Source organism: Armigeres subalbatus, chromosome 3, assembly GCF_024139115.2.
Source record: "Armigeres subalbatus isolate Guangzhou_Male chromosome 3, GZ_Asu_2, whole genome shotgun sequence".
NCBI classification, from domain to species: domain Eukaryota; kingdom Metazoa; phylum Arthropoda; class Insecta; order Diptera; family Culicidae; genus Armigeres; species Armigeres subalbatus.
The window spans coordinates 362,176,747-362,189,209 of record NC_085141.1 but is presented as its reverse complement, the minus strand read 5'-3'; the positions used below and the strand labels follow the sequence as shown (position 1 = coordinate 362,189,209).

Sequence of the window (12,463 nt, the reverse complement as noted above, 5' to 3'; positions counted from 1 at the left end):
ATTATTTAATTTTCCAAATGTACGCTGTTTTTGTTGATGAGGCGATAGTTTGCTACATATGTAACTCGCTACTCTGATCAGTTGCTTCTTGATGGAAGCATGGATGGATTACACAGCGCAAAATGGTTACTATCCAGATTTTTACGCCAGCCATAATAATAGCCATAATCTATATTTCTAGTAATGCCGTTGTAGTGGCTTATTTTCTCTAGATCGAACCTCGTGTCTACTTGATGAACGAAAATCGTGTCTACTTGATGAATTTCTTTTCGTTTCATAATTTTTACGTCTCACACACTTTTCGCGAAAATTTTCGGAAAGCAATTTCAAAAATTGTATGATATCAACGACATTCGAACCTAGACAAAAACCATCAACAAAATAGCAATGAGCGCGGTCACTGAGCCACGCTACTACATCGACTGCATTTAGGAGTTAGTTTGTTTGTAACATAATGTGTAATTATGGGTTAGCTAGAACTGAACGAGGCTCGAGCTACTTCTTTCCACTTAGGACCAGGGACGGGAACGGTTGACATTTCTTTTTATCATTCGTTCTGCCACGCAGTCAAAGAAAAACAAAACCACGGCAGCCGCAGCAGCAGCCACGACCAAGCAGACGACAGTCAGCACATGATCTTATTATTTTCTCTCCCCACAATTAATGTTTCTGTACGCTCATTTCACGACGTATGACCGTTTTTGGTGGTAAATGATTATTTTATTACTCCTTGCTCATTTTAGAGGCTAGAACTGATGAATTAGTACCAACGGCTAGCATTCTTTCTATGCTTTGCGCCACAGGCAATTTGACTCGATTCTGTTCTGTTTGCGCTGCGCTCGAACCGAAACAAGAAATCTCATGCAAATGCTGACCGACTCTCACGCAGCCGCAGGCAGCAGCAAACAAACAGTTTGCCTCATCAGCAAAAAAATGTCACAATGAGGCGTACATTTTTTTGAAAACTGTTTCGGTTTGTGCGGTGCGTGAAATTTGACCGGATAAAATGTAAACATTCGCATAATCACAGTGTTTTACTGTACATTTCCCAACACTGCTTAGGACAGTGAACTATTCAGTCGCCTAAAGTCAAAGCTCCAAATTAATAAAAGTTTGGAAGAAGTGCCAGTTCATTTCAATAGTTGCAGTGACATTGTACAAGTGCAAAAGCTATTTGATTATTATCCTAAATAAAGTGGAAAGTTTCGTCAAAGGATACTCTAGCAAGTCAGGTAAAATAACCTGAAAAACAACCCAGTGGCATTACAGCACCCTCATACCTCCCCATATTTCCCAATAGGATCCATTAAGTGTCGACTGGAGATTTGCGTGGTTCTCAAGCTAACCAATCACCGTCGCCAGCTTGACCGAGAAAACGCAATCCGGGTTAATACCGACCTGCGGTCAAACCCGATAGCTGCCCCTAACGGAAGGTCACGTGGAAGCAACTGTGAGCCCCTGAATCCCTCTTCGACGCCATACGGTTGGAAACACGCCCACCGTTGCTAAGGAAAGCATAGCCACGTGGAAGCCACGTCCCATTATTACGAATTGACGCAGTACGGCAGAAGGACGTCTATCGCTAACAGCCCCTCAGGACCACGAGAAAGCCAACACGAGTCCCGGTAGCCATCCCACCGAAAATCGTCGTTCTACATCGAGTAAACGCCATTTGCAGCAGTGAACGTCTATATCCAGTGTCCCACCAGTGCCGGCCGGCCCCCATACACACCTACACGCATACCCATACACACGAAGTAAGTGAATAAAGCTATTTAAACCGACAGATTAGTGTTTTGAACGTTTGATCAGTGCTTAGCGCCAAACCTGTGAAAAAAAAGTTTGGGAACCTCTGGTGGCGAGGCCTGGTAGGTCTTGTCTCCAGCGTCCGCCTTGAGTTGGTCCCCGTGGTGAGAGTACCCGCGATAATATAGTTTTTGTTGGTATATTCATTTGTGCAGTCTAGAACTCTGTCAGAACGATGATTTTATGTTTGTCCCTTCTTCTTCTTCTTCTTATTGGCATTACATCCCCACACTGACTGGGACAGAGCCGCCTCACAGCTTAGTGTTCATTAAGCGCTTCCACAGTTATTAACTGCGAGGTTTCTAAGCCAAGTTACCATTTTTGCATTAGTATATCATGAGGCTAACATGATGATACTTTTATGCCCTTGGAAGCCGAGACAATTTCCAATCCGAAAATTGTCTAGACCGGCATCGGGAATCGAACCCAGCCACCCTCAGCATGGTCTTGCTTTGTAGCCGCGCGTCTTACCGCACGGCTAAGGAGGGCCCCATTTTTGTCCCTACGTTTCGGTACTGATTAGTACTATCTTCAGCGGATAAGGTGGTCTTGTGGAGGCCATACTAAGTGCGATTCTCATTGCTGATGGGTCTTCAAATTATCTGCTGGTATTATTTTTGACAATCACCAGTACATTATCTTGAATTTCCTACTTTGCCTCTGGGCGTGTTGTACATGTACAGTCTGATTTAAATGATAAAAAAAAAACAACCTATGCAGAATGTCTTTTGCAAAGTCACTATTTATTTGTTAAGAAAACGTCGTATGCTGGAGTGGCTTGGTATTTAAGTCGCAAATAAACAAGCAAGAAGTTCACAGACTCGGCCCGACGAAAATTGGGGTGGCGTTTTGGGGGCTCTTCCCCAAGATAGATAAAAAAAACGTTTTCAGTTCCATCTGTCATTGGATTTGTGGGAATGCGTAGCATCGTGTTTGCTTTGATTTGAAACATATGATCACCTTACCTGACTAACAGTGCGTTGTCCACGACTAATCATATCTTTATAAAACCCTCATTAATCCACCTAGCGAAGATGGTGCCATTCTCATGCATTATAAAAAAAAGTATTTTGGCCATTTCTCCTGAGCCCATCATCCGATCCGGCCAATTTTCAATAGGAATCAATAAGACACGATTCTGCGTCGGATAAGGGCCCGAAAAGTGACACTTTTGCTACATTTTGGAACGTGGGTGCGCACAGACACACACACATACACACAGACCTGACCTCAGTTAGTCGAACTGAGTCGATCGGTATATAACACTATGGATCTCCGGGCCTTCTATAAAAAGTGTATTTTTGGAGCGATCATATAGCCATTACGTATACTTTGTATACGAGAAAGGCAAAACGTTTAAGTACTGATTTTTGCGAATAGCGAAATTTACTTTTAAGTGGACATATGCATAGAATGGTATTCTATGATCCTGTGCATATTTTTTCACCAAGAATATCGTATGAAATTCATCTAGGAAATTCATACAGGAACTACTATAAGAGCAAGAGTGTTTTTTTTTCTCTCAGGAAATCACTCAGCAGCTTGCAATAAAAATCCTCCATGGTTTACTTTATTTTTCGGAAAATCCTTGCAATTCCTCCAAAAAATGCTCCAAAAGCAGTTTCCACTGGAGATCATCCGTAAACTCATCGAAGAAAGTCCTCCTGAAAATATTCCAAAAATTGATCCTGGAAATTCTCTATGACTTCCTTCCTAGTCCTTCAAGAGTCCAACAAGCAAAACTTAAGAAAATTTCAACTAAAAATTCATCAGGAAAATCCTCTAAAAATTTGGCCTGAAAATTCCCCAGGAGTTCCAAATAAAGTTTCTTCGGTTCTGCATAGAATTCGTTCAGAAAATCCTACAGAAATTACTCCAAATAGACCTCAAGAACTTCGACCAGAATTCCTACAATCCCCAGGAAACTCCGCCAAGAATTCTTCCGGTTTTCCTTCGGAAGTTACTCCAGGAGTTCCTCCGGAAGTTAATCCAGGAATTCCTCCGGAATTTTCTCCAGGAATGCCTCCGGAGGTTCATCCGGAGGTTCACCCGGAAGTTCTTCCAAAACCCTCCGGAAATTCCTTGGAAGAAATCCTGGAGAAACTTCCGGGTGAATTCCTGAGGGAACTTTCAGAGAAATTCGTGGAGGATCTTCCAGAGAAGAATTTCTGAAAGAACTTCCGGAGCGAAGAGCTTTCGGAGGGATACCTGAAAGATCATCTGGAGGAATTCCTAAAGGATCTTCCGGTGAGATTTCTGATGGATCTTCCGGACGAATTCCTGAAGGAACTCCAAAGATTGCTTGGAGGAAATTAAGGAAGAATTCCTGAAAAAGCTTCAGAAAGTATTCCAAAAGGGCTGTCTGGAAGAATTCTTGCAGGAATTTCCATACAAACTTCAGAAGCAACATCCAGAATAAGTGCTCAAAATATTCCTAAAGTACTCAAATTATTCCTAAGAAAATTATCAAAAGAATTCATCGCGAAGGAATTCCTTGAAAAAAATATCCCTAAAAAATGTCACTTAGGAATTCCTGGAACATATCGCCAAGGAATGCATACAAGAATTCAAGAAAGAATTACTGAAAGAATGTCTGGCTGAATTCCCAAAGGAAATCCTGAGAAAACGCATAAACGATTTTTTTGGAAGAATTCTCGAAAGATTGTTTTGGAAGAACTCCTTAAATAATCAAGGCCCATATATTTTCGTTTAAATCAAATATCCTAAGGGATTATTGGAAGAAAACTATAAGGAATTCATTAAAAAAATTCGAATGAAGATAAATTTCATAAGAAATACTAGATATTTGCACATACACTTTTCTGTAAATTATTATCGGATTTTCTGTAAGGGTTTCATGGAGAATTCCCAAACTAATTCCATTCACCGACCTTATTTAGGACACAAACTGCGGAGAAAATCCTCAATGAACTTCTGGATAACTTCTTAAACAATTTTCCACAGATATTTTTATACTTATTCCAGACAACAGTACCGGTTTAACTTTATATTAAACTACATATAAAATTCCCGAAAAAACGATCGAACAGCTTCGATTTATGCACCCTTCTGCTTGTTTATTCCGCCCTGTTCCACCCATATGGTTTTGACAGGTGAAGTACAGTTGTATTGGTAAAACTGGTGCGAAACCGTGAAACAACATAGTGGGGTTAGAACTGGGGATAGGTCATTTGGCCGAAACCCATCTGGCCGAAAGTCATTTGGCCTAATAGGTCATATGACCGAAAAGGTCATTTAACCAAATAGGTCATTTAGCAGAAAATGTCATTTGGCAGAATTTGGCCGATTAGGACATTTGGCCAAATAGGACATTTGGCCGAACAGATCATTTGGCTGAATAGGTCATTTGACCGAACATGTCATTTGGCCGAGCAGGTCATTTGTCCGAACAGGTCATTTGGCCTAACATGTTATTTGGACGAATAGGTCATTTGACCAAATAAGCCATTGGGCCGAATAGGCCATTGGTCCGAATAAGTCATTTGAAGAGTGATACATAAGGTGAGAAAAGTGAAACGTCTCACTTCACACTACTTATTTTCCACTTCTCAGTGTGAGACTTCTCACTACCCACTTTGCACTACTCACTTTTTATAGTAAGAAGTGGCAAATGAGGAGCGAGAAGTAAGAAGTCTCACTACTAGCTTCTCATTTTTCACTTCTAACTGTAAAAAATGAGAAGTGAGTAATGAGACGTCTCGCTTCTCTCTTCGCTCTCCTCATCTCTCACTTCTCACTGTGGAGAGTGAGTAGTGGGAAGTTGGACGTCTCACCACTCACTTCTCAAACCGCATTTCTCACTATCACTGCGTAAAGTGAGAAGAGAAAAGTGAAAATGAAGAGGCCTCTCTTCTCGATCATCACTTTTAACTTCTTATTTCTCACTTTTCACAATTAGAAGTGAGATGTGAGACGTCAAATAATACATTCGGCCGAACGATCTCTTCGACCAATTGATCTATTTGGCCAAATAACCTGTTCGGCCAAATGACCTATTCGGCCATGTTCGGCCAAATGACTTTTTTAGCCAAATAGCTATTTGGCCAAACGGCTATTCGTCCCAACGGCTATTCTACCAAATGGCCTATTCGGCCTAATGACCTATTCGGGTACATGACCCTTTCGACGAAAACCCTTTCGGTATAATGGTCTGTTCGGCCAAATGGTGTATTAGGCCAAACAATTTTCGGCATAGTTACCTTCTGCCATACGGCCCTTCCCCCTTACTAATAATACTTCTCTTCATAACATCCGTAGAGATTGAGATGATTCGTCGGTATCTAAATCAACAGATATTATATCAACATGGGCTTCGTGGCTATGTCGTTGCTCAAGCAGCACGCGCAGCATCTTTCAAATAGCTGTTTGTTCCTAATAAATTGCATTTAAGACATTGATAACATATCGAGTCACATTATAACCACTTTTCAGTTTCAGAAACACACAATGTTTTATTTCGTTTAAGCGGCGTTGCAATATGCCACGCATCTGATTTCTTGGGTGATTTGGAATTCAATATGTTAATAACAGAAACAAAACAGATGAGTTGCAGATTAGTATAAATAACCCTTCGGTTCATTGCTGCTACGACAATGTTTCTGATTTGTTGTAAAACACTTTGAGTTTAACTGAGCAGTATTTTATTTTTGACAGTCTCCTGCATGTTCCGTATAAGATACAATTAAGCTGCTCTGGAAGCAGCGAAATTTATTAGCCGTAGGCCGTTGTCATTGGTAGCGGAGTTAAGGCTCTCCCTACCAACTATGGGACGGAAAAAGTCCTCTCTACTAAGGGTATGCGATAAAACATTTTTTCCTAACGAAACGAAACGAAACGAAATTTAAAATGTTTGTGTTGACTCGAAACGAGACGAAACGAAATATATATTTACTTTCGAAACTTCGAAACGATACGAAATCAATGTTCATTTAATTCGAAATTTTTCGAAACGAAACGAAATTTTGATTTTTTTTTTCCGCGGAGTTTTGTGTACATTATGTACACAATTCTGAATTCATTTTCTAAAGGTCAAAAAACTGCTTTGCGACCAATAGAATTATAGTCACAGAAGAAGCAGTCTGTGATAAATCACCGTTTTCCCGTTCACCATTGATGATAATGTAATACCACTATCAAAGGAATACATCGTGGAGTGGGTTCTCCCGAATTTGATCAATTTTATATCAGTTCAGTTTTATATCAGTAAGTATGTATATAAAAATTTAGGAATTATGGGATTCATTTTGTATTCTAATTTAAATTTTATTTAAAACCTTATTTTATTTAAGACTAATATGATTATGCTGAAGCATACTTCATATTCATTTATCGGCGTGCACAGATAAAAATATGTTGTGATTTTAATGTGTTTTCATGCACATATTTGGAGCATGCAAATAAACGTAACATTCAATCGATCTTACTACTCGTTTAAATCGAAATAAATTAAAACGGTGCTTGCTTGTAAAATTCAATCAAATTTAATTGAATATCGAATGTTAATTCGATTGATGGGGTAACCTGCAGTTTTACACGTCGTTGAATTTTCAAAATAATTTGCTGTGTGGTTTTATGGCATTGAGCTAAATCAAAACCAGAATATACGAAGAAAGTATACGCAGATAGAGAAATGTTATTAACATACATTTGCTCACTAGACGAATCCTCTGCACCTTTCCAAACTGCACTAAAATATGTCTTTCAGATTGTGTTTCAGAAATTCGATCGCAAAGTTTGTACGACTGCAGTTTGCCAGGTATGAAAAAAAAAATTCCTTTTTCATACAAAAGCATGTAAAAAAGGATATAATTTCCTTCGTGTTAGAAGTTGGATAAAATTTTTAGAGTGAATTACTCACCACCATAACTTTCTATTGTATTAGGTTAGTTATGGAAAAATGCTGAACTACAAATATTTCACTGTTCAAAGGGGCAAGAACAAAAACACGAAGAAACAAAAAATTACGCATTTTTAAATATTTTAAAACAAATATGGAATTTTGAAATTTTATTTTGATCTACTCTACATTAACACATACATTAAGGATTTTATCACTGACCAATATCAAAAACTTTTCCAATTCTGAACAGTTGAATTTTCCCGTCATTTTTTTATTCGCTCAATCGGTTCTTTATTTTATTTGAGGTCAACTTCCCCAATGAACCTATATTTTTGACGCCTTTAAGTATTTTTTAAATTTAAAACAGAAATAAAAAAGTGCTGTTTTTAAAGATTAGCCTAACATTTGCTCGATTTTGAACGAAAATCGAGTGTATTTTTCAGGGCGGTTCACACCTGCAGCACTTTTTTAGCATGTGATTTAAATTTTTTAAATAGTTAAAGGCTTAAAAAATATGAGTTCTTTGGGAAAATTAGGCTTAAAAAAGCCAAAGAATCGATTGAGACATTAAAACGAAAGCAATTTTTGACGGGAATCGTCAATTGAAAATAACAAAAAATAGTCAGAGTACCCTGTCTGGGTATTAGAGAGATAAGAAAAAAAATTAAAAGACAAATGCGAACAGAGTGGGATTATTAATTTCTCGTGCTAAAACCCTTTTTCATGAATATAAGTCAGGAAAAATCTGCGGATAAGAATAACAAGAATCTCAACAAGCAAAGAACATGAATAAAATGTAATTTTAATTATTTCCATCAATATAGTTGGCGCATACGAATAAATGCCAAATCCAATCAATTAACAGTCCTTTTTGATCGAAATTGATTCAAATGATACTACATGTAGCCTTACACCTCGGAAATCTTGTCCATTTATGTTGTTCTCATGTGCTTCCAAAAAGGCGCAATTTCGTCGTGGAAAGTTAAACAAATCCTGGCGAAATTTGCAGACAAGCTCCTGATTTGTAAACTAGCCTGATCTGTAAAGTACGTGAGGACTGAAATCCGAACAAATTGTCCCTCGTTGAAACTAAACCTTAGATTCGATTTTGTTCAGTGGATTTATAATTTATAATTGATTACAATCCGACTGGGATGTTTATTGATATATTTTGGCTTTTTCAGTCTAATATATTCAAACGGGTTTATATTCGCATTGCCCGACGTTTCGGCCCGTTTATTCGGTCTTTTTCAAGGGAAAAGCTGTCTGCCGTTCTTCACACACTTAACAACTATAAACATATATGCTAGGATCAGAGCTTCTGGTATTTGAACACATAATTTGTCATTAACTTTTTTTTTAACATTAAATGGGACACTATTTAACAGACTGAAAAATCCAAAATATATCAATAATTTATAATTTTTTCATTATGGTTGATTTCGATATATTCAGAATTATTCAGAAAGGTTTCAAAACCTTGATTCATGTTTCGAAAAGAATCAAACGACTGAAAAATATATGGTAAAACAGATTTGAAAAAGAAGAATTGCCTACTTCGCAAGAAAAAAAAATGAAAATGAACCTAATCTGGAAATTAGAATGTCTGTCCCAGCGGTTAATTTTATTAACATTGAGGCGTGACCTAATTCTCAGGATAAACTTCCCTATCAAGTTACCGGTTCCGTTCAATCCGCTTCCGTTCAAATTTGCCAAATTTTAATGCCTTCGGAATTAGCAGAAAAAAAAACATTGAAATGAAACTTTCTGAAAAAATCTCTTTTTGCCACCTGTTGTCATTAACTTACCTATTTGTCTTTAGATTCCTGTTTAAAATATTGAATTTGTTTGAAAGATGTTTTGGAGTTCTTTGGAAATATCAATGAAGAAACGGGACAAATTGAGGTTTTTGTAGATTACGACGGGACAGCATAAAAAGGTCTAAAAAACGGGATGGGTGAAGAAGTTGGCCTTTAATAAAAAAAAAAAATACTTTACAAGGGCCTCAGGAATCCACGCCACGACCTCTTTGACAAAGTTGTACTGATCTGATTCATATCTGATTATATTTACAGTCTGAGCCTAACATCTCAAATATTAGGTTGGACCACTTTAGGAAAAAAAAATGGGATAGAATAGTTAAAGATATTTTTCATTTTCTGGTGGACATTTCTAATGAAACACCGAAGACGTTTTAAAGAAGAAAACTAAATACGTATTTGTCGATTCAGAATGGGATTAATTAGCAGGCATTAATAGAAAAGTTTGTACAACATTAGGTTTTGAAAACAGCATTAGGTTTCAGCGGCGCAGCCAAAATTTTTGATAACACACGACCTTGCGAGACAGTATGCTTTAAGTCTGAATTTGTTTCGAAATTCCGCGGAATTCCGTTAAATTTCGTTATAAGCTAGTTTTTTCTAGCGAAATTTTTGTAATTTTACGAAACGAAACGAAATCAATAATTCAGATTTCGCCATGCTCAAATTCCGCGAAATTCCGCGGAATTTCGTTTCGAACCACCTGAAACGAAATTTTTCGAAATACCGCATATGCTTACTCTCTACCAACCTAAGCGTTAGCGTCTCCGATAACAATTTTCACGTCATGCTTTAGGCACTCTCAATAGGCTTTATCAAGACACTCATAAAACGTGTCCTCCATGTCGTCGGATTTATTGTTTGTCGGTGCGTAAACGTTGATTGAAGAATTGGCCCCTTATCCTCAACACACAACACACTTGCTTCATCTGCTTGCCCATCACTACGAAACCAACTCCGTGCTCTGCTTTTCCGCCGCCATTGTGATAGATGTTATACTTGAATGCAGTGTTGGTCGTGGGGTCCATGGGTCGGAATTCACGTTCTCCGGATCTAGGCCATTGGACTTCTTGAATAGCGGCCACGTTCACTCCAACCTTCTGCGGTTCTCGAGCCATAAGGCTCAATCATACGGGTTCATTTAGGGTCCTGACATTCCAGGTACCGAGTTTCCAATCATAGTCCTTACTTCGTTGCCGGGTCGGTTGCAAAAATAACGTTCTCTTTTTCTTCTATCTCTATTTTTCGTGGTATTTGAGAGGCTTCAATAAGCTACTTTAACGGGGTCGCGTTACCTACATCGCGCTGGTAGGGCTGCCACCTTAGGTATAGCTGACGCGATACAGCATTTCGTTAATCAGCCGCTGGATTGGTATCCAGCAGACGCTGTTTGAGCTGCACCTACTGGTGGACAGACGCTCGGGACGTACCTTCTCGCTCTAGCTGATGTCAGAAGGCGAAGTACGCAACCCTTAGCTGGCGGTCTAGGAACTAGTGGGAACCAGAGCTATATTGGACGCTTCTTCCTAGATGTCAACCCACCATTTTGCAACCCGAATAATTGTTTATTTTATCTTAATTCGCATTTGACCGGAATAAAGCACATGGGAATTTGGTTGCTTCTTGAATGACTCGTACATACCAAGAAAATGCGAAAAGAGTATAATGTTTTTTTTAAAGTATTTTGATCGTGATAGACAAATTTTGGATTGCAAAACGATGAGTTTACAAAATGGAATGATCTTAAATCATAACTCGTGGTCAGAACATAATGGGGTGGTCAGAATATTTACATTTTCAAAAATTATTCAAAATAAAATATAAGAGATGTGTGACTAGCCGTTCTAGAGGAACACTTTTTTGAAAATAAAAAATCGTTGATCAGCCATACACATAATGTGATGAGCAACCATGCTTCTCCATTCGGCTGACCCTTCTTAGTATGGGGTGTCGCCGTTGGTATGGAAGCGTGAGTCCAACAATGATTTCCTGCAGCGACACAACTATAGAATCGCGGCGACTAGATATGATATTTGAATGAGGTACCCACATAGGGTCACTGGGCGGAGTTCCCGTTCTCTCGTGCCTCGTCATCGGACCTCCTGAAGCTCTGCAACCTCACGGGTAATTTTTATGAAATTCCACGGGATGATCTAATGAATTTACAAAGGTAGGAACCTCAGGATTCCGGTCCTCACGAAGAAGCCAGAAGCTTCATATCCCGAATCGGAATCCTGTCATCACAATTTATGTCTATTTTATTGGTTTTTTGTGTTGTTTTCCCTACCAAATTTTATCCATAAGATCATTAAGTTTAAAATGTTTAGTTTTAGTTTTTTTTTCCTGTTCGGGTGTGCCACTGCGACCTGTTATTAGATCTATTGTAGCGTTACCCGTATCCTTAGTGTTTAAGTGCATGTCGAATTACTTCATTACTATTGATAAGCAATGCAGTATCGGTTTCGATACAGTTGTTGTTTTATTTCTCAAGAGCACCATGACAAGGTCCCGCTATTTAGACCCTTCAAAGAGAGCAATCCCATTGAAGGCGCGCCCCTTATCAATAGGAAATCAATCCTTTCTTGAGAAAACAGAACAGTGATACTGTTTTTGGCCATGCATCGGAGCCCTAGCCACATCCTTGTCTTGCTTCTAGAATATCACCAGTAAAACAATGAAAACCCGGGATTTAGCTCTGTCTACAAGACCATTTCAAGCAAAAGAATTTGTTCAGTAATAAGAACTTCCGTGTGTTCCTCTCACTACCATTGTTCACCAGTTCAAGAAGAGTTAGTACGTTTTTAAACCCCTAACTCGATTTTTCCAGCAGTCAATTCAGCCTATGACCTGATACCTAGGTTTTTCAACTAGGCCGGCATAATAAAGTGCCCACTTGCCGTTTTTCATACAAAATGGTCAACTTTGGAGCTCTAGATCTCGGGTTCCCGTGAACCGATTTGGCTGAAAATTTTACCAG

The 12,463-nt window shown here is 38.7% G+C and overlaps 1 protein-coding gene across 1 annotated transcript in view; it reads left to right on the top strand.

Moving 5' to 3' along the window:
- The window catches only part of LOC134226284 (gamma-aminobutyric acid receptor alpha-like), a 239,071-nt gene that overhangs the window by 139,354 nt on the left and 87,254 nt on the right, over positions 1–12,463 (top strand). The window lies entirely within an intron of this gene.